The sequence below is a fragment of the Balaenoptera musculus genome, chromosome 9 (assembly GCF_009873245.2).
Source record: "Balaenoptera musculus isolate JJ_BM4_2016_0621 chromosome 9, mBalMus1.pri.v3, whole genome shotgun sequence".
NCBI classification, from domain to species: domain Eukaryota; kingdom Metazoa; phylum Chordata; class Mammalia; order Artiodactyla; family Balaenopteridae; genus Balaenoptera; species Balaenoptera musculus.
The window spans coordinates 22,713,930-22,738,931 of NC_045793.1; the positions used below are offsets into that span (position 1 = coordinate 22,713,930).

Genomic DNA, 25,002 nt, shown 5'->3' on the forward strand with positions numbered 1-25,002 from the left:
ATTAAGAATCATCTTGTTTATCTTTTTTATTTTTATAAAAGAGAATGTTGAAGTACTGTATTTAATAATTTATTTATTTAAAGCACATGAGGGAAGAAGCTAGTAGAATTACACATTCATAAGGTTCTTATACTGTTTATGAAGTCGTGTTATAGTATCTGATGGTAGACTGTGATAATATAAGGATGAATACTGTAACCTCTTGAGTAATCACTAAAAAAACTAGGAGATATAAATGTCAACAGAGAAGAAAAAATGGAATATTAAAAAAAATATTCAGGGCTTCCCTGGTGGCACAGTGGTTAAGAATCCACCTGCCAATGCAGGGGACACGGGTTCGAGCCCTGGTCTGGGAAGATCCCACATGCTGCAGAGCAACTAAGCCCGTGTGCCACAACTACTGAGCCTGCACTCTAGAGCCCTTGAGTCATAACTACTGAGCCCATGTGCTGCAACTACCAAAGCCCATGTGCTTAGAGCCTGTGCTCCGCAGCAAGAGAAGCCACTGCAATGAGAAGCCCACGCACCGCAATGAAGAGTAGCCCCCGCTCACCGCAACTAGAGAAAGCCCGCGTGCGGCAACAAAGACCCAAAGCACAGCCAAAAAAAAAAAAAAATTTCAGCTGAGCTTCCGGCTTTCAGTAATGGTAGAGTAGTTTGGTTATATTAGCCCTCCTGCAAATAATGATTATATCGTTAGTCCAAAACTGTGCTTCCCTGAAACAAAAAACCCCACACTCTTTGAAAGTACTGGTGAGTGGTGAAAAGCAGGCAAAAACTGGAGGGAAATTAATGCCTGGAAGACAGAAACTATACTGGGTGAGATTTGTGTATATCTGGCTCGTCTCTGAGGGCACTCCACAATTTTTGGGTGTGGGATCATAGAAAGCCATAGTATTTACTGGACAGTGGGGACAGAACACAGTTTGAAATTAGAAGAATGATGAAAATTTAGGGTGGAAATCCTGGGAAAGAGGGAGCCACAGATACAGTGAGCCTCAAAATCAATTTTAAACTCTGCAAAAATCTTTGGCTGACTACTCAACTATGCTTATACAGGGGACAACGCTAGTAAACCTGGCAAAAAGCAGTAGCTGTCAGCTGAAAGAACTGAATGGAGAGTTCACTTGCAACTCACCATGGAGAAGATAACGTTTGGAGTTTGATCCCAGCTATGTTAACTGCCTGCTACAGGAACATCTTAGATTCTAGAGTGTTTGCATTATATCATTCACAATGTCTATATACAGTAATAAAAAAATAAAATAAAATAAAATTGCTAGAAGTGCAAAGAATTTGGAAAATGTAACCAGTAGTCACATTTTACTATAAGCAGCAAGAGGAAACCAGGTCATACCTTCACCACTTTCCTTGGAAATTCCCTCAAGTAAATATCCAAGTTTGTTTACAAATTCTGCTTTCCACATAACTGCAGGACACAGTTTCACAGAGCTCTGTGCCCATACATAACAAGGATCCACCTTACTTCAGTTTACAATAACAAGTTTCTGACTTCCTTCTGATCCTCCAAGACCAGCTTTCTACAAGCAGTCTGTGAGCCCTCACTGCCTCTCCTTCAAGACCAAATTTATAATAACAGTCCGTCAAGGCATTTTAGATTTTCTTCATTATGCTCACTAGAATTCTTCCAGCCTCTACCCATTGTCTGGTTCCAAAAGCAGTTCCACAATTTTAGGTATTATAGTGGCACCTCACTTCCAGGTACCAAAATCTGTATTAGTGTTTTATTGCTGCCATAACAAATTACCACAAATGTAATCACATCCATGATCTCACAGTTCTGTAGGTTAGACATTGGTCTCATGGGGTAAAGTTAAGATGTTGGCAGTGTGCTGTTGCTTACTGGAGGCTTTGGGAAAAAAATCCACTTGCAATCTCAGTTAAGGTTGTTGGCCAAATTCGTTTCTTTGTGGTCATAGATTGTAAGTCCCTATTTCCTTGCTGGCTGTCAGCCAGGGGTTGGTCTGTGCCGTTTAAGGTAACATATTCACAGGTTCCATGGAGGAAAGCATGGACATCTTGGGGAAGCCATTTTGCCTGCTACAAGTACAGTAACTGAAATGGATTATTTGCTGGATGGGCCTAACACCAAACTAGAGATGGCTGAGGAGAGTGAAAGTGTTAGTGAATTTGAAGATAGTGCTATAGAAAGTAACTAGTTTGAAGAACAGAGAGAACAGATTAAGGAAAAATAAACAGCTTCAGAGAACTGTGGCATAATATCAGGTGGCCTACCACTTGATATATAATTGGAATCCAGAGGGAGATGTGAGAGAATGGAGCGAAAAAGGTATATGAAGAAATAATGAACAAGTATTTCCCAGTATGCATTTATTCTGGAAGTGCAAGGTTGACCTAACAGTCAAAAATCAACGTAATATTTCTCATCTAAAGAATAAAGGAGATAAATCTTGATGCTAAAAAGCACTTGATAAAATTCAGTGGCAATTTGTAATTAGAAATATCTTTTCAAAGCAAATAATAGAAGGGAACATAATTATTCTGATAAGAGTACCAAAAAATCTACAATAAACTTTATACTTATTGGTGAACAATTAAAGGCTTTCCCTTGAAGACTGTGAATGAGACAAGGATGCTCACTAATCCTGTTTTTTAAGTAACACTTTACTGGAAAGCCCTACTTGGTGCAATAAGTTAAGAAAAAAATAAAATATCTAAAGATTTGAAAGATGACATGAAAGTATCTTTGCAGACAACATGATTGTGTATATAGAAAATGCAAAATAATCTATATATTACCTATTAGAATTGATACATGAATTTACCAAAGTTACTGGATAGGCTAATATCCAGAATCAATTTTATTTCTACATACCAGCAACTGATCAGTAAGATACAATTTTGAGAAGATGGTACCATTTTAATTAAAATCAAATCATTAGGAATAAATCTACCAAAAATTGTGTACATCTCTACACAGAAAATTATCAAATGTTATTTAAAGTAAGACTTGAATAAATGGAGGGATATATCATGTTTTTAGATTAGAATATTCAATACTATAAAGATAGCACATCATCTTATTTTGATTCATGAATTCATTGAACCCTCAATCAGAATTTCAATTGGCTTCTTTTAAATACCAAACAGAAATGCATACGTTTGTGTGTCAAAAGACATACCAAGGATACCTTTAGTACTGTTTTTCATAATAGCCCTGAAATGGAAGCAGGCCAAAGGTCCATCACTGGTAGAATCAAAAAATAAATTGTGGTATATTCATATAGTCAACAGTATGCAACAGTGGAAATGAACGTATTACCATTGTCAAATGTAACCACACAGATAAATCTCAAAGAAGTCACATACTAACAAATACATTCTGTATAGTTTTGTATAAATTAATTTCAGACTTAACTGGCACAGCTAATCTATAGTATTAAAAGTTAGGATAGTGTTTATCTTTAGGGCACCAGCATGGTCGTGCTTGGCATGTAGGGGGCTTCCGAAGTGCTTGAAATATTTTCTTTATCATAGTAGGTTTGTTGTAAGTCACTTATGATTTGCACATACAAGTTTGTAATAATTCACCTATGATTTAATTATCTATTGTATACCAAATTACTACAAAACGTAACCAGATTAAAAGGATAATAAACATTTATTTTCCCACACAATTTCTGTAGGCCGGGCATTTGGGCGTATCTTAGCCGCATGGTTTCTGCTTGAGGTCTTTTGTGAGGTTGCAGTTAAAATGTTGGCCAGGGTTGCAGTCATCTGAAGGTTTGATGGAAGCTGGAAAATCTGCTTCCAGGTAGCTTACTCACATGACTGGCGCCTTAATGCAGGCTGTTAGCAGGACACCTCAGTTCCTTATTGTGTAGACCTCTCCATGTTGCTGCTTGAATGTCCTCATGATATTGTAGCTGACTTCACCCAGAGCAAGTGATACAAGAGAGTACAAAGTGAAAGTCACAGTCATTTTTATAACCTAGTCTTTGAAAACACATCCCAACATTTCTGCAGTCTTTTGTTGGATAAAAAAAGGTCAGCTCTATTCAGTGTGAATGAATAGCGGGAAATAGTCGCGGGGGCATCTTTGAGGTTATCTACTGTATTAGTTTTCTAGGGCTGCCATAACAAAATACCACAAACTGGGTGACTTACACAACAAATTTATTTTTTCACAGTTCTGGAGGCTAGGAAATCAAGGATCAGAGTGCCAGTAGGGCTGGTGTCTGGTGAGAGCTTTCCCTTGGATTGCAGATGGCTGCCTTCTCAGTGTGTGCTCACATGATATTCCTTTGGTGCATGTGCAGAGAGAGAGAGAGAGAGAGAGCACGAGCAAGCGAGCTCTTTGTTGTCTCTTCAAGGACCTTAATCCTAACAGATCAGGACCCCACCCTATGACCTCATTTAACCTTAATTACTTCCTTGGAGGCCCCATCTCCAAACAGGGTCACACTGTGGGTTAGGGCTTCAATATATGAATTGGTGGGGGGGGGGGATGGGGGAATACAAACATTCAATCCATTTAACAGTTACCTCATGTATTTTTCTATATTTTTGTTATAATTTAATACAAAGTTAACTTTTAAAAATGGCTGATAATTTCTCAGGCCTGTACAAAGAAAGATATCTTTAGAGTAAAAAAACAAAACCAAAAAAAAGCACCAAATGCTGAGTAGAATGAAGGACAAAGATAAGCAAGCACATTCTAACAGTGAATTTTTTTAAAATATCAAGAATAAAGAAAAAATTCTAAATTTTATGTAAAGTAAAGATCATTTGACCCATAGTTTTACTTCAGGTTTCTCTCAGCAGCATTGCACGCAAGGCAGCAATGGAGCATTGTCTTCATAGTGCTGTAGGAAAATAACTGTCAACCTGGAATTCTGTACCCAGCCCAACTGTCATTCATCAGTGAGGGTGAAAGAAAGGTAGTTTCAAACATAAGGGTTTACCATAAATAGTTAACCAATCACTTTGTAAGAATTATTCATATTTATTCCAGCACAAACAAATAGAAGGCAATAGTGGAATTTAAGAAGTAATAGTGAGCAATGGAATTCTCACTGTTTAGGTAATTCTAAATTGATGTTGTAAGTTTAAAATTTAATAACATGCTCAAAAATTCCAGGAGGACAGCACCGTGATAATTTTTTTTTTTAAGGGAGCTTTATTTTTATTATTTTTGGCTGCATTGGGTCTTTGTTGCTGTGTGGGCTTTCTTTAGTTGTGGCGAGTGGGGGCTACTCTTTGTTGAGGTGCGCAGGCTTCTCATTGCAGTGGCTTCTCTTGTTGTGGAGTACAGGCTCTAGGAGCGCGGGCTTCAGTAGTTGTGGCACGAGGGCTCAGTAGTTGTGGCTTGCGGGCTCTAGAGCACAGGCTCAGTAGTTGTGGTGCACAGGCTTAGTTGCTCCGTGGCATGTGGGGTCTTCCTGGACCAGGACTCAAACCCGTGTCCCCTGCATTGGCAGGTGGATTCTTAACCACTGCGCCACCAGGGACGCCCACCATGATAAATATTGATGTTAGATGTGGGTAAAAGCATGTTAAGGTTTTTGTGGTTTGTTTTTGTTTTTTTTGTTTTTGTTTGGGAGGAAGATATTGTTAGTGATATTAAACTTTGTCAAAAAAATATATGGGTTAGTAACTAAGGATATAAATGGAATGTAAAGCTTTAATAATGTTGAAATAAAAACGGAACAAAGAAAAGTTGATTGAAGGTTGGTAAGGAAAAAATAATAAAGACAAAGTATATAAATAGAAAAAAGAAAATAAATTGGATAGAATTAAGTGTAAATGTGTTAGTTATCTCTTGCTGTGTGACAGATTAGCCCAAAACATAGCTGCTTATAGCAGACGTTTATTATCTCACAGTTCCTGTGGTCAGGAACCTGGAAGTAGCTTAGCTGTCTGGTTTTGGTTCAGGGTTCTTCATGAAGTTGCAATCAAGTTGTCAGAGCTGTAGTCATCTGAATCTGGAAGATTCACTTCCAGTTTCATTCATGCAGTACTTGATAGGCCTCAGTTTCTCCCTGGCTATTGGCCAGGTGCTTCGTTTCTCACTTTGAGAGCCTTTCTCTAGGCTGCCTGGATGTCCTCACAGCCTGGCAGCTGGCTTCTCCAGAGTGAACTGAGGGAGAGAGCCTAAGATGGAAGCTGCAGTGTTTTATAACCTAATCTTGAAAGTGACATGCCATCACCTCTGATGCTTTCTCTTGGTCACACAGACCAACCCTCGTATAATGTGGGAGGGGACTACACAAGGATGTAGATATTCAAAAGTGGAGATTTGGGAGGACCATCTTGGAGGCTGGCTAGCAAACAAGATATTTCAATTATAATAATAAATGTACATGGGTTTACTTACATTATTAAAGGATTACTTATTAAAAGAGTCTCAGATTGGGTAAACAAAATAACAGACCTACTATACAGCCTTTTACATAAGACACTTCCAAACAAAATGACGAGGAAACATTTCAAGTAAATATGTCAAGAATATATGCTCGATGTATACTAACACAAAAAAATGTAGTTTAGCATTATTAGTATAAGCCCCAATAGGAATCAAGGTTTAAAGCATTAAAAATGACAGTGAGATTTTGTATTTTGACAAAAGTAATGGTCTTAAAAATGGTATAACAGGAGCGATCTTACATATACTTAATAACATTGTTTCAAAATATGTAAAGCAAAATGTTAAATACAAGAAATTAAGGTCTTGGGAGACGTTATTTATTTATTTTTGGATTTTGAATTTTATTTTATTTATTTTTTTATACAGCAGGTTCTTATTAGTTATCCATTTTATACATATTAGTGTATATATGTCAATCCCAATCTCAAGGTCTTGGGAGACTTTAAACACTTCTCTTAGATGGCCAATCAAGCATAAAAACTTCAGACTGTAGTTGACCTGTATATCACTGATAACAAAATTGACCTTGGATTTATAACCCTGTGTCCAAGAGAGAATACATAATACTAATTCTTTAAAATTTTTAAATTGAGAAACGTACATATAGAAAAACGCATAAAAGTTGTAGTTGTATACATTATGTCCACTTTCTATGAGACACTCTTATAATGATCATATACATTAGGTGGTAGTACATTTCTGGTATTTCAGAAATGTTTTATGTATGCTTCTTGGTCATAACTACCCCCAGTAGAAACCACTTTCTGACTTTTATGGTAGTTATTTCTTTGCTTTTATTTAGATTTTTACCCCCCTGCGCATGTATCCCTAAACAGTAAAGTTTAGTTTTGCCTTGTTTTGAACATTCTGTCTATAGAATCATGCAGTATTTTGGGTCTTGTTTTTTTTTTTTTTTTTCCCACTCAGTATTCTGGTGTAAGATTCACCCTTGCTTTTGGTGTAGCTCTAGTTCGTTTTAATTATATTTTATATTTCCTTGATTGAATACTTCCTAGTTTATTTATATTCATTCTACTATTAATGGGCATTTGGATTATTTTCTGTTTGGAGCACTTATTAATAATGAAATGGCTGTAAACAGTATCCCTGTACCTCATACCACACTGCCTCATTACCATAGCTTTATGTCTTTGTATGTAAGCATGCATTTCTATAGGGTATATATCTAGGATTAGAATTGCTAGATCATTGGGTATACATCTCTTTACTAGGTAACGTTAGACTTTTTTTCAAAGTGATTGTACCAATTTACACTCCAGCCAGCAGTGTGGGATTTCCTGAGGCTTGATACTGTCAAACTTTAAAAATTTTACTAATCTAAGGGGTATATTATATATTTTTTATTGAGCTATAACTCACGTATCATAAAATTCACCTTTGTAAAGTGTATAATTCAGTGGTCTTTAGTATATTCACAAAGTTGTATAACCACTACTACTAACTCCAGAACATTTTTACCACCCTAAAAAGAAACCCCCAACCCATTAACAGTCCTACTCCCTGTTCTACCCTCCCCTCAACCCCTGCAAAACATTAATCTGCTTCCTGTCTCTATGGATTTGCCTGTTCTGGACATTTCATATAAGTGGAATCATACAATATGTGGTCTTTAGTTTTTGGTTTTACTTATAATAATCTTTTCAGGGTTCATCTATATTGTAGAAGTATCAGTACCTCATTCTTTTTATGGGTGAATAATATTCCACTGGGTGGCTATACCATATTTTATTTATTCATTCGTCTGTTGATGGACATTTGGGTTGTTCCCACTCTTTGGCTATTATGAATAATGCTGCTATTGGCAGTCATGCATAATTTTTTATGTGGACATGTTTTCAATTCTCTTGGACATTTACCTGTGAGTAGAATCCCCAGGTCATAATGTAACTATGTTTAACTTTTCTAGGAGTGCCAAACTGTTTGACAAAGTGGTTGTAACCATTTTACATTCTTGCCAGGAGTGTGTGAAGTTCTGATTTCTCCACATCCTCACCAACACTCACTATTGTCTGTCTTTTTTCATTGTACACACCATAGTAGGTGTGAAGAGGTATATCAATGTGGGATTTTTTTTTTCCCACTGGAAAAGTTTTATTGAAAAAAAAATTACACAGATAAGTTCTTGGTCTGACAGCAAGAAAGGTTTTAGTTCCCTAACAAGTTTCACCATCTTTTCATGTGCTTATTGGGCATTTGTATATCTTTTTAAAATCCTTTGCTCATTTAAAAAAAATGGGGTTATTTGTCTTTTATTGTTGTTTGAAATAGTTGTTAAATATATTTTGGATACTAGACCTTTATTAGGTATATAATTTGCAAGTATTTCCTCCCATTCTGTGGCCTTCCTTTTCACTTTTTTGATAGTGTCCTTTGAAGTACAGAAGTTTTAAATTTTGATGAAGTCTAATTTGTCTTTTTTTCTTTGGTTGCTTTTGCCTTTGTTATTATACCTAGGAAACCATTATCTAATCCAAGGTCACAAAGATTTACACCTGTGCTTCCTTCTAAGAGTTTTATTTTTTACATTTTGGTCTTTGGTCCATTTTGAGATATTTTTGTATATGGTGTGAAGCAGGGGTCCATTTTCATTCTTTTGCATGTGGATATGCAGTTGCAATATGAGTTTGCAGTTGTCTCAGCACCATTTGTTGAGAGACTGGTCCTTTTCCCTTGAATTGTCTTGGCATCATTGTCAAATCCTTGTGGTTTTAATTTGTAATTTTCTAATTACTAATGAGTTTGAGAACCTTTTTCTATATTTATGAACCATTTGGATATTCTTTTTATTTAAATACCTATTGGAGTTTTGCCCTTTTTTTTTGTTTGGGTTATCCGCTTTATCCTTATTGATTTCTAGTTCTTCTGTATTCTAGATGTGAGTCCTTTGTTGGTTGTATAAGTTGCAAATAGCTTTTCCCACTCAAGTTTGTCTGTTCCCTTTCTTGATATCTTAATGAACAGAACATTCTTAAAGGTAATGTCATTCTTTTACTTTCAGAATAATATTTTTGGTGTCTTGATCAAGAAATGTTTTCTACCCCAAGTTCTCAAATGTATCTTCTGTACTATTTTCTACAAGCGTTATAGTTTTAACTTTCATGTTTTAGGTCTATAATCTACCTGGAATTGTTTTTTGGATATGGTATGAGGTAGCAGTCTTTTTTTCCCATATGGATATCTAGTAGTCCGAGCACCATTTGTTGAAATACTTGTCTATACCCATTGCTATGCAATATCAACTTTGCCATGAAACAGGCATCCTTATATGCATTGGTCTGTTTCTGGGCTCCTGTTCTCCACTGCTCTATATTTCTCTCCCTGTACCAGCAAAACATTGCCTTATCATCACAGCTTTATAATAGTGTAGATATATGGTAGAACAAATCCTCCTCTCTTATTCATTTGCAGTAGTGTTTCTCAGTTTTTGTTTTGTATCCTTATTTCTCTTCTCTCTGTGTATGTATATAATTTTATCATGGATTGTTTAGCTTTCCCCTCAGTTGAGTTTACCTCTTCCTGGGACACTCCCACCAAGACCATTAATAACAACCAAGAAGTTCTAACCTGGGCAATCTTATCCCCCAGATTTTTCATTCATTGGGACTTTAGGGATGTTTTCCACAGGCAGCTAGTGAGACCAACCATCCCAATGACTGGCCATGCTGCCAAAATGAGTCGCTTTTGGTCATGCTGCCAAATGACCTCTCATTCTTTGATCCACTTCCAGAAAGCTACAGTAGAAACCTGGCTTGATGCCCACCTTGCTATAACAATTTTTATGCAAATAAGTACAAATATCCAAGCAAAACTCATACCTAACCTACTGGAGTAACATTCATTGGGCGAAACTCATAGACTGGTGCAATACTAGTTGCACTGGGCTCCACATTGCCTTTTCATCCTAGGACAGTGTGCAGAGGTCTGTCAGGACCATTTTTCTCACCCTGAGAAAGGGATTATGACCCTTGGGTTTTGAGATTTTTGAACTACTGTGAACAATTTTATGCCAACAAATTGGATAACCTAGAACCTATTTTGACGGCTTAACATAAATTTTGAGGGAAGCAGCCCTTCCCTGGCATAATCAAGAGGTGGGTTCCAAACCTTGCCAGATGTATGACATGGCATGCTAGTAGTAGAAATCTCCATGTCCACCTTTACTGTTGGGGAAGCACCAGCCCCTCCTTTGGCATGATAGGAAGGAGCTTGAGTCCAAGCTTTGTGGGTGACCAGAATCGATTACACATTTAGCTGAGTCCAGTTGTTATGGAGGTTCATAGGAATCCAGCTTCTTTTCTGAGTGGCCAAAAGATCAGTTTTGGACAAAATGACCATACTCCTCACTTGTTAAACTCATTTATTAATTTTCAGAATTTCTCTGGCAATTATTTTTGATTTTGTATGTCCATTATTATAGTTGGCCTTTAAAAAAAAAATTACAGTTTTTGCTATGAACTTCCCTCTTAGTACTGCTTTTACTGTATCCCATAAGTTTTGGTATGCTGTGTTTTTGTTTGTATGAAGGTATTTTCTAATTTCCCTTTTGATTTCTTCTTTGACCCATTGGTCGTTCAAGAGTGTGTTATTTAATTTTCGTATGTTTGTGCATTTTCCAGTTTTCCTTTTGTTATTTCTAATTTCATCCTATTGTGGTTGAAAAAGATACTTGGTATGATTTTAATCTTCTTGAATTTGTTAAGACTTGTTTTGTTACCTAACATGTGATCTATTCTGGAGAACATTCCCTGTGCACTTGAGAAGAATGTGTATTCTGCTGCTGTTGGGCAAAAAGTTCTGTATATGTCTGTTAGGTCAATGTAGTTCCAGCCCACTGCTTCCTTATTGATTTTCTATCTGGATGTTCTATCCATTATTGAAAGTGGGGTATTGAAGTCTTCTACTATTATTGAATTGCTCTCTTTTCCCTTCAGATCTGTCAATGTTTGCTATATTTAGTTTTTTGAAAGTTGTTTTGACTATTCTGGGTCCTTTATATTTCCATATAATTTTAGGATCAGCTTTGAATTTCTACGACAAAAAGCCTGCTGGCATTTTGATAGGGATCGCATTGAATAGAATAGATCTATTTTGGATAAATCAATTTGGGAGAATTGCCATCTTGACAATATCTAGTCTTCCAGTCCATGAACAGAAATTGTTTCTCCATTTATTTAGATTTCTCAGCAGGGTTTTGTAGTTTTCAGTGTGAAAGTCTTACATTGCTTTTATTAAATTTATTTCTAAGTATTTTACTCTTTCTGATGCTATGAATGGAATTGTTCTGTTAATTTTGTTTTGGATTAATTGTTGCCAATATAGAAATCAGCAGTTGATTGTTGATTTTTTATTTTCACGTGTTGATCTTGTATCCTGTAACCTTGATATGGTCATTTATTTGTTCCATTGTGTGTGTGTGTGTGTGTGTTATATTCCTTGGGATTTTCATGTACAGGATCATGTCATCTGAGAACAAATTACAGTTTTACTTCTTCCTTTCCAAACTAGATGTCTTTCTTTTTTTCCTAATTGTACCATCTTGAACCTTCAGTACAATGTTGAGTAGAAGTGGTGAAAGCAGATATCCTTGCCTTGTCCCTGATCTTAAGGGGAAAGCGTTAAGCATGACGTTAACCATGGATTTTATGAAGATGCCCTTTATCAGGTTGAGGGCATTCCCTTCATTCTCCAGCTTTTTTGAGAGTATTTATCATAAATGGGTGTTAGATTTTGTTGACTGCTTTTTCTGTATCTGTTAAGATGATCATGTGGTTTCTGTCCTTTTTATTATTAACTTGGTATGTAACACAAAGTGATTTTCTTTTTTTTTTTCCTATTTTAAAAATTGAGGTTGAGTTGATTTACAATATTATGTAAGTTTCAGGTGTACAACATAGTGATTCACAATTTTTAAAGGTTATACTCCATTTCTAGTCATTATCAAATCTTGCCTGTATTACCTGTGCTGTACAATATATCCTTGTAGTTTATTTATTTTATGAATAGTAGTTTGTGTCTCTTGCTCTCCTACCCCTATATTGCCGCTCCCCCTTCCCTCTCCCTACTGGTAACCACTAGTTTGTTCTCTATATCTGTGAGTCTTTTTCTTTTTTGTTATATTCACTAGTTTGTTTTATTTTTTAGATTCCACATATAAATATCATACAGTATTTGTCTTTCTCTGTCTGACTTATTTCACTTAGCATAATATCCTCCAAGTTCATCCATGTTGTTGGAAACAGTAAAATTTGATTTATTTTTATGGCTGAGTAGTATTCCATTGTGTATATATACCACATACTCTTTATCCATTCATCTGTTGATGGACACTTAGGTTGCTTCTATATTTTGGCTGTTGTAAATAATGCTGCTGTGAACACTGGAGTGCATATATCTTTTTTTTTATATAAATTTATTTTTTGTTTATTTATTTTTGGCTGCGTTGGGTCTTCATTGCTGCGTGTGGGCTTTCTCTAGTTGCAGGGAGCGGGGGCTACTCTTTGTCGCAGTGCGCGGGCTTCTCATGGCGGTGTCTTCTCTTGTTGCAGAGTGTGGGCTCTAGGCGCGCGGGCTTCAGTAGTTGTGGCACACGGGCTCAGTAGTTGTGGCTCACGGGCTCTAGAGCGCAGGCTCAGTAGTTGTGACGCACGGGCTTAGTTGCTCCGCGGCATGTGGGATCTTCCCGGACCAGGGCTCGAACCCGTGTCCCCTGCATTGGCAGACGGATTCTTAACCACTGCGCCACCAGGGAAGCCCCGCATATATCTTTTCGAATTAATGTTTTCCTTTTCTTTGACTGTATCCCCAGGAGTGGAATTGCTGGATCATATGGTAGTTCTGTTTTTAGTTTTCTGAGGAGTCTCCATATTGTTTTCCATAGTGGCTGCACCAGTTTATATTCCCACCAACAGTGTAGGAGGGTTCCCTTTTCTCCACACCCTCTCCAGCATTTGTTATTTGTGGACTGTTTAACGATGTCTGTTCTGGCAAGTATGAGGTGATATCTCATTGTGGTTTTGATTTGCATTTCTCTAATAACTAGTGATGTTGAGCATCTTTACATGTGCCTGTTGGCTATCTGTATGTCTTCTTTGGAATAATGACTGTTCTGTACTTCTGCCCATTTTTAAATCAGGTTGTTTGTTTCTTTGTTTGTTTTGTTTTTCTTAACATCTTTATTGGAGTATAATTGCTTTACAATGGTATGTTAGTTTCTGCTGTATAACAAAGTGAATCAGCTATACATATACATGTATCCCCATATCTCCTCCCTCTTGCATCTCCCTCCCACCCTCCCTATCCCACCCCTCTAGGTGGACACAAGTCACCGAGCTGATCTCCCTGTGCTATGTGGCTGCTTCCCACTAGCTATCTATTTTACATTTGGTAGTGTATACATGTCCATGCCACTCTCTCACTTCTTCCCAGCTTACCCTTCCCCCTCCCGTGTCCTCAAGTCCATTCTCTACATCTGCATCTTTATTCCTGTCCTGCCCCTAGGTTCTTCGGAACCATTTTTGTTTTTTAGAATCCACATATATGTGTTAGCATATGCTATTTGTTTTTCTCTTTCTGACTTACTTCACTCTGTATGACAGATGCTAGGTCCATCCACCTCACTACAAATAACTCCATTTCGTTTCTTTTTATGGCTGAGTAATATTCCATTGTATACATGTGCCACATCTTCTTTATCCATTCATCTGTTGATGGACATTTAGGTTGCTTCCATGTCCTGGCTATTGTAAATAGAGCTGCAGTGAACATTGTGGTACATGACTCTTCTTGAATTATGGTTTTCTCAGGGTATATGCCCAGGAGTGGGATTGCTGGGTCGTATGGTAGGGTAGTTCTATTTTTAATTTTTTTTTTTTTTTAAACCATCTTTATTGAAGTATAATTGCCTACAATGGTGTGTTAGCTTCTGCTTATAACAAAGTGAATCAGTATATACACATACAATATGTTCCCATATCTCTTCCGTTCTGCATCTCCCTCCCTCCCACCTCCCCATCCACCCCTCTAGGTGGTCACAAAGCACCGAGCTGATCTCCCTGTGCTATGTGGCTGCTTCCCACTAGCTATCTATTTTACATTTGGTTAGTGTATATATGTCCATGACCATTCTCTCTTACCCTGTCTACATCTCACCCCACCCCCTCCCATATCCTCAAGTCCATTCTCTAGTAGGTCTGTGTCTTTATTCCAGTCTTGCCACTAGGTTCTTCATGGCTTTTTTTTTTTTCCCCTTAGATTCCATATATATGTGTTAGCATACTGTATTGTTTTTTCTCTTTCTGACTTACTTCACTCTGTATGACAGACTCTAACTCCATCCACCTCATTACAAATACCTTCCATTTCATTTCTTTTATGGCTGAGTAATATTCCATTGTATATATGTGCCACATCTTCTTTATCCATTCATCTGTCGATGGACATTTAGGTTGCTTCCATGTCCTGGCTATTGTAAATAGAGCTGCAATGAACATTTTGGTACATGACTCTTTTTGAACTATGGTTTTCTCAGAGTATATGCCCAGTAGTGGGATTGCTGGGTCGTATGGTAGTTCTATTTGTAGTTTTTTAAGGAACCTCCGTACTGTTCTCCATAGTGGCTGTATCAATTTACATTCCCACCAACAGTGCAAGAGTGTTCCCTTTTCTCCACACCCTCTCCAGCATTTATTGTTTGTAGATTTTTTGATGATGGCCATTCTGATTGGTGTGAGGTGATACCTCATTGTAGTTTTGATTTGCATTTCTCTAATGAGTAGTGATGTTGAGCATCCTTTCATGTGTTTGTTGTCAATCTGTATATCTTCTTTGGAGAAATGTCTATTTAGGTCTTCTGCCCATTTTTGGATTGGGTTGTTTTTTGATATTGAGCTGCATGAGCTGCTTGTATATTTTGGAGATTAATCCTTTGTCAGTTGCTTCATTTACAAATATTTTCTCCCATTCTGAGGGTTGTCTTGTTTATGTTTTCCTTTGCTGTGCAAAAGCTTTTAAGTTTCATTAGGTCCCATTTGTTTATTTTTGTTTTTATTTACCTTTCTCTAGGAGGTGGGCCAAAAAGGATCTTGCTGTGATTTATGTCATAGAGTGTTCTGCCTGTGTTTTCCTCTAAGAGTTTTATAGTGTCTGGCCTTACATTTAGGTCTTTAATCCATTTTGAGTTTTTTTTTGTGTATGGTGTTAGGGAGTGTTCTAATTTCATTCTTTTACATTTAGCTGTCCAGTTTTCCTAGCACCACTTATTGAAGAGGTTGCCTTTTCTCCATTGTATATTCGTGCCTCCTTTATCAAAGATAAGGTGACCATATGTGTGTGGGTTTATCTCTGGGCTTTCTCTCCTGTTCCATTGATCTATATTTCTGTTTTTGTGCCAGTACCATACTGTCTTGATTACTGTAGCTTTGTAGTATAGTCTGAAGTCCGGGAGCCTGATTCCTCCAGCTCAGTTTTTCTTTCTCAAGGTTGCTTTGGGTATTCGGGGTCTTTTGTGTTTCCATACAGATTGTGAACTTTTTTGTTCTAGTTCTGTGAAAAATGCCATTGGTAGTTTGATAGGGATTGCATTGAATCTGTAGATTGCTTTGGGTAGTATAGTCATTTTCACAATGTTGATTCTTCCAATCCAAGAATATGGTATATCTCTCCATCTGTTTGTATCATCTGTAATTTCTTTCATCAGTGTCTTATAGTTTTCTGCATACAGGTATTTTGTCTCCTTAGGTAGATTTATTCCTAGGTATTTTATTCTTTTTGTTGCAGTGGTAAATGGGAGTGTTTCCTTAATTTCTCATCATTAGTGTATAAGAATGCAAGAGATTCCTGTGCATTAATTTTGTATCCTGCTACTTTACCAAATTCATTGATTAGCTCTAGTAGTTTTCTGGTGGCATCTTTAGGATTCTCTATGTATAGTATCATGTCATCTGCAAACAGTGACAGTTTTACTTCTTTTCCAATTTGGATTCCTTTTATTTCTTTTTCTTCTCTGATTGCTGTGGCTAAAACTTCCAAAACTGTGTTGAATAATAGTGGTGAGAGTGGGCAACCTTGTCTTGTTCTGGATCTTAGTAGAAATGGTTTCCGTTTTTCACCATTGAGAATGATGTTGGCTGTGGGTTTATCATATATGGCCTTTATTATGTTGAGGTAAGTTCCCTCTATGCCCACTTTCTGGAGGATTTTTATCATAAACAGGTGTTGAATTTTGTCAGAAGCTTTTTCTGCATCTGTTGAGATGATCATGTGGTATTTCTCCTTTAATTTGTTAATATGGTGTATCACATTGATTGATTTGCGTATATTGAAGAATCCTTGCATTCCTGACATAAACCCCACTTGATCATGGTGTATGATCCTTTTAATGTGCTGTTGGATTCTGTTTGCTAGTAATTTGTTGAGGATTTTTGCATCTATGTTCATCAGTGATACTGGCCTGTAGTTTTCTTTTTTGTAGTATCTTTGTCTGGTTTTGGTATCAGGGTGATGGTGGCCTCATAGAATGAGTTGGGGAGTGTTCCTCCCTCTGCTATATTTTGGAAGAGTTTGAGAAGGATAGGTGTTAGCTCTTCTCTAAATGTTTGATAGAATTCACCTGTGAAGCCATCTGGTCCTGGGCTTTTGTTTTTTGGAAGAGATTTTTAATCACAGTTTCAATTTCAGTGCTTGTGACTGGTCTGTTTATATTTGCTGTTTCTTCCTGGTTCAGTCTCGGAAGGTAGTGATTTTCTAAGAATTTGTACATTTCTTCTAGGTTGTCCATTTTATTGGCATATAGTTGCTTGGCATGTAGTAGTAATCTCTCATGATCCTTTGTATTTCCGCAGTGTCAGTTGTTACTTCTCCTTTTTCATTTCTAAGTCTATTGATTTGAGTCTTCTCCCTTTTTTTCTTGGTGAGTCTGGCTAATGGTTTATCAATTTTGTTTATCTTCTCAAAGAACCAGCTTTTAGTTTTATTGATCTTTGCTATCGTTTTCTTCATTTCTTTTTCATTTATTTCTTATCTGATCTTTATGACTTCTTTCCTTCTGCTAACTTTGGGGTTTTTTTGTTCTTCTTTCTCTAATTGCTCTAGGTGTAAGGTTAGGTTCTTTATTTGAGGTGTTTCTTGTTTCTTGAGGTAGGATTGTATTGCTATAAACTTCCCTCTTAGAACTGCTTTTTCTGCATCCCATAGGTTTTGGGTCATCGTGTTTTCATTGTCATTTGTTTCTAGGTATTTTTTGATTTCCTCTTTGATTTCTTCAGTTATCTCTTGGTTATTTAGTAGTGTATTGTTTAGCCTCCATGTGTTTGTATTTTTTTACGGATTTTTTTTTCCTGTAATTAATATCTAGTCTCATAGCGTCGTGGTCGGAAAAGATACTTGATACGGTTTCAGTTTTCCTAAATTTACCAAGGCTTGATTTGTGACTCGAGATATGATCTGTCCTGGAGAATGTTCCATGAGCACTTGAGAAGAACGTGTATTCTGTTGTTTTTGGATGGAATGTCCTATAAATATCAATTAAGTCTGTCTTGTTTAATGTATCATTTAAAGCTTGTGTTTCCTTATTTATTTTCATTTTGGATGATCTGTCCATTGGTGAATGTGGGGTGTTAAAGTTCCCTATTATTATTGTGTTACTGTTGATTTCCCCTTTTATGGCTGTTAGCATTTGCCTGTGTATTGAGGTGCTCTTATGTTGGGTGCATAAATATTTACAATTGTTATATCTCCTTCTTGGATTGATCGCTTGATCATTATGTAGTGTCCTTCTTTGTCTCTTGTAATAGTCTTTATTTTAAAGTCTATTTTGTCTGATACAAGAATTGCTTCTCCAGCTTTCTTTTGATTTACATTTGCATGGAATATCTTTTTCCATCCCCTCACTTTCATTCTGTATGTGTCTTTAGGTCTGAAGTGGGTCTCTTGTAGACAGCAAATATATGGGTCTTGTTTTTGGATCCATTCAGCCAGTCTGTGTCTTCTGGTTGGAGCATTTAATCCATTTACCTTTAAGGTAATTATTGATATGTATGTTGCTATTACCATTTTCTTAATTGTTTTGGGTTTGTTATTGTAGGTCTTTTCCTTGTTTTGTGTTTCCTGCCTAGAGAAGTTCCTTTAGCATTTGTTGTAAAGCTGGTTTGGTGGTGCTGAATTCTCTTAGCTTTTGCTTGTCTGTAAAGGTTTTAATTTCTCTGTCGAATCTGAATGAGATCCTTGCTGGGTAGAGTAATCTTGGTTGTAGGTTTTTCTTTTTCATCACTTTAAGTATGTCCTACCACACCCTTCTAACTTGCAGAGTTTCTGCTGAGAAATCAGCTGTTAACCTTATGGGGATTCCCTTGTATGTTATTTGTTGATTTTCTCTTGCTGCTTTTAATATTTTTTCTTTGTATTTAATTTTTGATAGTTTGACTAATATGTGTCTTGGCGTGTTTCTCCTTGGATTTATCCTGTATGGGACTCTCTGTGCTTCTTGGACTTGATTGACTATTTCCTTTCCCATATTAGGGAATTTTTCAACTATAATCTCTTCAAATATCTTCCCACTCTCTTTCTTTTTCTCTTCTTCTTCTGAGACCCCTATAATTTGAATGTTGGTGTGTTTAATGTTGTCCCAGAGGTCTCTGAGACTGTCCTCAATTCTTTTCATTCTTGTTTCTTTATTTCTGCTCTGTGGTAGTAATTACCACTATTTTTTATTCTAGGTCACTTATCCATTCTTCTGCCTCAGTTATTCTGCTATTGATTCCTTCTAGAGAATCTTAAATTTCATTTATTTTGTTGTTCATCATTGTTTGTTTGCTCTTTAGTTCTTCTAGGTCCTTGTTAAATGTTTCTTGTATTTTCTCCATTCTATTTCCAAGATTTTGGATCATCTTTACTATCATTATTCTGTATTCTTTTTCAGGTTGACTGCCTATTTCCTCTTCATTTGTTAGGTCTGGTGGGTTTTTGCCTTGCTCCTTCATCTGCTGTGTGTTTTTCTGTCTTCTCATTTTGCTTAACTTACTGTGTTTCGGGTCTCCTTTTTGCAGGCTGCAGGTTCGTAGTTCCCGTTGTTTTTGGTGTCTGTCCCCAGTGGCTAAGGTTGGTTCAGTGGGTTGTGTAGGCTTCCTGGTGGAGGGGACTAGTGCCTGTGTTCTGGTGGATGACGCTGGATCTTGTCTTTCTGGTGGGCAGGTCCACGTCTGGTGGTGTGTTTTGGGGTGTCTGTGAACTTATTATGATTTGGGCAGCCTGTCTGCTAATGGGTGGGGTTGTGTTCCTGTCTTGCTAGTTGTTTCTTATGGGGTGTCCAGACCTGTAGCTTGCTGGTCGTTGAGTGGAGCTGGGTCTTAGCGTTGAGATGGAGATCTCTGGGAGAGCTTTCGCCGTTTGATATTACGTGGGGCCGGGAGGTCTCTGGTGGTCTAATGTCCTGAACTTGGCTCTCCCACCTAAAAGGCTCAGGCCTGACACCCGGCCAGAGCACCAAGACCCTGTCAGCCACACATCTCAGAAGAAAAGGGAGAAAAAAAAAAGAAAGAAAGAAAAAATAAAATAAAATGAAGTTATTAAAATAAAAAATATAAAAATTATTCAAAATAAAAAAATAAAAAATAATAAAAAAAAGAAAGAAGAGAGCAACCAAACCAATAAACAAATCCACCAATGATAATAAGCAGTAAAAACTATGCTAAAAAAAAAAAAACGTGGACAGACAGAACCCTAGGACAAATGGTAAAGGCAAAGGTATACAGACAAAATCACACAAAGAAGCATACACATACACACTCACAAAGAGAGAAAAAGGAAAAAAATATATATATAAGGAAGAGAGCAACCAAATCAATAAACAAATCTACCAATGATAATAAGCACTAAGTACTAAACTAAGATAAACATAAAATCAGAAACAAATGAGATGCAGAAAGCAAACCCCATTCTACAGTTGCTCCCAAAGTCCACCACCTCAATTTTGGGATAATTCATTGTCTATTCAGGTTTTCCACAGATGCAGGGTACATCAAGTTTATTGTGGAGATTTAATCCGCTGCTCCTGAGGCTGCTTGGAGAAATTTCCCTTTCTCTTCTTTGTTCACACAGCTCCTGGGGTTCAGCTTTGAATTTGGCCCTGCCTCTGCGTTTAGGTCGCCTGAGGGCTTCTGTTCCCTTTTGGGAAGTCTGAGGTCTTCTGCCAGTGTTCAGTAGGTGTTCTGTAGGAGTTGTTCCACATTTAGATGTATTTTTGATGTATTTGTGGGGAGGAAGGTGATCTCCACGTCTTACTCCTCTGCCATCTTGAAGGTCCTCATGATTTTCTGATGTTAAATCAATTTTGTTTGCATGCTTGGGAAAAATGCTACTTGATTATGATATATAATTCTTTTTATGTATTGGTGGATTCAGTTTGCTGGTATTTTGTTAAGGAGTTCATATGTCTATGTCAGGAGGGATATTGGTCTGTTGTTTTCTGAGAATTTGTCAGGCTTTGTTATCCAGGTAATAATGGCATCACATCATTAGCTGGGAGGTAGTGTACCCTCATTTATGTTATAAAAGAGTTTGTGAAGGATTGGTATTATTTCTTTAAATATTTGATAGAATTAACCAATGAAGCTGTTGTGACCTTTGCTTTTTTTGAGGGAAGATTTTTAAGTAACTAACTCATAGGTCTGTTTAGATTCTATATTTCTTTGTAAGTCAGGTTCGGTAGTTTGGTATTTCTAGGAATTTTGCCATTTCATCTAAGTTATCTAATTTGTTGGCATATAGTTGTTTATAATATTCTCTTATAATCATTTAAATTCCTTTAGGGTCAGTAGTGTTGTCCTTTACTTCATTCCTGATTTTGGTAATTTGTATTCCTTTGCTTTTTTTTTTTTTTCCTTGTTTAGTCTAGCTAAAGTTTTGTCAATTTTGTTGAATTTTTTCAAAGAACTAACTTTGTGTTTCGTTCATTTTTCTTTCATTGTTATTTTTCTGTATTCTAGTCCATTGATCTTTTCTCCGATCTTTGTTTACTTTCTTGCTGTGGACTTGGTTTACTCTTCTTTTTCTAATTTCTTTATTGTGGATACTTAGGTTACTGATTTGAGACCTTTCTTCTTTTCTGGTATAGGTGTTTAGAGCTATAAATCTCCCTCCAAGCATTGTTTTAGCTACATCTCATAAATTTTGATTACTGTGTTTTTGTTGTCGTTCTGTTTCCGATTTTTTCTTGTTTTCCATTTGATTTATTCTGGATACATGGGTTACTTAGAAATAAGTTGTTTAATTTCCAAATATTGGGGATTTCCTTTATTTTCTGTTGCTAATTTATAATTTAATTCAGTCGTGGTTGGGGAATATGCTTTGATGATTTCTATCCTTTTAAATGTATTGAGACCTGTTTTATGACTGGCATTTAATCTGTCTTTGAGAACTGTCCATATGCACTTGAAAAGAATGTATTTTATAGTCACTGGGTTGAATGTTCTAGGTTGAGTTGAGGAATTAAATTGTTCAAGTCCTGTATATCCTTGATGATTTTGTCTAGTTGTTCTATCAGCTATTGGGTAGGTATAGACATCTCCAGCTATTATTGTTAAAAGATCTATTTCTCCTTTAGTGTTAAGTTTTGCTTCATATATTTTGAGGCTCTGTTGTTAAGTGTGTATATGTTTATCATTGTTATATCATCCTGATGTATTGAGCAGCTTCTCATTATGTCTCTTTTTGTCTCTTGTAATATTTTGTCTTAAATTCTCTGTCTGATATTAATATAGCCACTCCTGATCTCTTACGATTAGTTTGCATGGCATATCTTTTCCCATCATTTTACTTTCATCTCATTTGTATCTTTTAATCTAATTTGTATCTCTTGTAGATGGCACATAGTTTGATCTTGCTTTTTTATCCTGTCTGGTAATCTCTATCTTTTGGTTGGGGTGTTTAGACCTTTCCCATTTAATATAATTATTGACATGGTTGTATTTACCTTCGCCATTTTGCTGTTTTTTCTATAGAAGTCTTTTTTGTTCCTCTCTTCCTCTTTGACTGCCTTCTTTTGTGTTAAATAAAATTTTCATTGAATCATTTTAATTTCTCTGTCAATATTTTTACTGTTTAAAAAGTTGTTTCTCTGGGGATTAGAATATGCATTTTAATTTACCACAATCTACTTCAGATTAAGACTAATTTAGTTTTAGTAAAATATAGAATCTTTGCTGCAGTATAGTTCTGTACTCTCCCTGCTCCTGTTTGCTATTATTGTCATGTATATTACATGTATGTGCATTATCCAATACTGCAGTGTTATAATTATTTTTATACAATTTTATGTCCTTTAAGTTAGTTAAGAAGAGAAATGAAAATATTATTTATAGAATCATTTATATTAACTCATATTTACCATTTCTGGTGCTCTTTATTTTGCATTGATTATTCATGTCACTGGAGTCAGTCTTTCAGTTTAACAGACTTCGTTTAGTATTTTTTATAAATCAGGTATGTTAGCAATACATTGTCTCAGTCACTGCTTATCTGGGAATGTCCTTTTATTAGCCTTCATTTTTGGAACATAGTTCTGCTGGATAGAGAATTTTTATTTTTTTATTTCAACACTTTGAATATGGCATTCTCTATTTCATTGTTTCAGGTGAAAAGCCATTAATTGTATTGTTGCTCCCCTGTACAATGTGATGAGTAGCTTTTATCTTGCTTCTGTCAAGATTTTCTCTTTGTCTTATGCTTTCAGCACTTTGACTATGGTGTGTCTATATGTGGATCTTTTTGTATTTTTCCAACTTGGGATTTGTTGAGCTTCTCAAGTGTGTAGATTAATATTTTTAACAAATTTTGGAAGTTTTGGGTCATTATTTCTCAGGATATTCCTTTTGTCCCTTTGTCTCTCTCCTTTCCTTCTGGGACTCCTATCATGAAAATGTTGGTACACTTGGTCGTATTCCATAGGTCTCCAAGCCTCTGTTTTTTTTTTCCCCTTCATTCTTTATTTTCCTCAGCTGGATTATCTCAGTTTAACCTATCCTCAAGTTACTGGCTTTTTCTACTGTCAGTGCAAATCAGCTGTTGAATTGCAGATTTGAATATTTTGAAAGTTGTTTCTGAACTCTCTCACTTTTTTTTGAATTGAAGTATAGTTGATTTACACTACTGTGTTTCAGGTGTACAGCAAAGTGATTCATTCTTTTTTATGGCTGAGTAATAGTCCACGTGTGTGTGTGTGTGTGTGTGTATTATATATATATATGCATATCACCTCTTTATCCATTCATCTGTTGATGGACACTTAGGTTGCTTCCATGTCTTGGCTATTGTAAATAGTGCTGCTGTGAACATTGGGGTGCATGTATCTTTTCGAATTAGAGTTTTTGTCTTTTCTGGTTATATGCCCAAGAATAGGATTGCTGGATCATTTGGTAGCTCTATTTTTAGTTTTTTAAGGAACCTCCATACTGTTTTCCCTACTTACTGGTTGCACCAGTTTACATTCCCACTAACAGTGTAGGAGGGTTCCCTTTTCTCCACACCCTCTCCAGCATTTATTATTTATAGACTTTTTGATGATAGCCATTCTGACTGGTGTAAGGCAATACCTCCTTGTGGTTTTGATTTGCATTTAATTAGTGATATTGACCATCTTTTCATATGCATGTTGGCCATCTGTATATCTTTGGAAAAATGTCTATTTAGGTCATCTGCCCATTTTTTGATTGGGTTGTTTGTTTTTTTGATATTGAGTTTTATGAGCTGTTTGTATATTTTGGAAATTAACCCCTTGTCAGTCACATTGTTTGCAAATATTTTCTCACATTCTATAGGTTGTATTTTCATTTCGTTGATGGTTTCCTTTGCTATGCAGAAGCTTTTAAGTTTGGTTAGGTCCCATTTGTTTATTTTTGGTTTTTTTTCTTTTGCCTTGGGAGACTGGTCTAAGAAAGTATTGCTACTATTTATGTCAGAGAATGTTTTGCCTATCTTCTCTTCCAGGAGTTTTACGGTGTCACATCGTATATGTGTCTTTAAAGCATTTTGAGCTTATTTTTGTATATGATGTGAGGGAGTGTTCTAATTTCATTGATTTACAAATAGCTGTCCAGCTTTCCCAACACCACTTGCTGAAGGCAGTGTGTTTTCTCCATCGTATATTCTTGCCTCCTTTGCTGAAGATTAATTGTATGGGTTTGTTTCTGGGCTCTCTATTCTGTTCCATTGATCTACATGTCTGCTTTTGTGCCAATACCACAGTGTTTTGATTAGTGTAGCTTTGTAGTATTGTCTGAAGTCTGGGAGAGTTATACCTCCAGCTTTGTTCTTTTTCCTCAGAATTGCTTTGCCAATTCAGGGCCTTCTGTGATTCCATATAAATTTTAGGATTATTTGTTCTAGTTCTGTGAAAAATGTCATGGGTGGTTTGATAGATATAGCATTAAATTTGTAGATTGCTTTCAGTAGTATGGCCATTTTAATAATATTAATTCTTCCAGTCCAAGAGCATGGGATATCTTTTCATTTCTGTGAATCATCTTCAGTTTCCTTTATCAGTGTTTTAGAGTTCTCAGCGTATAGGTCTTTCACCTCCTTGG

At 36.4% G+C, this 25,002-nt stretch overlaps 1 protein-coding gene across 2 annotated transcripts in view; it reads left to right on the forward strand.

The window, feature by feature from the left end:
- COPG2 (COPI coat complex subunit gamma 2) overlaps window positions 1-25,002 on the forward strand; it is a 137,724-nt gene that overhangs the window by 38,913 nt on the left and 73,809 nt on the right. The window lies entirely within an intron of this gene.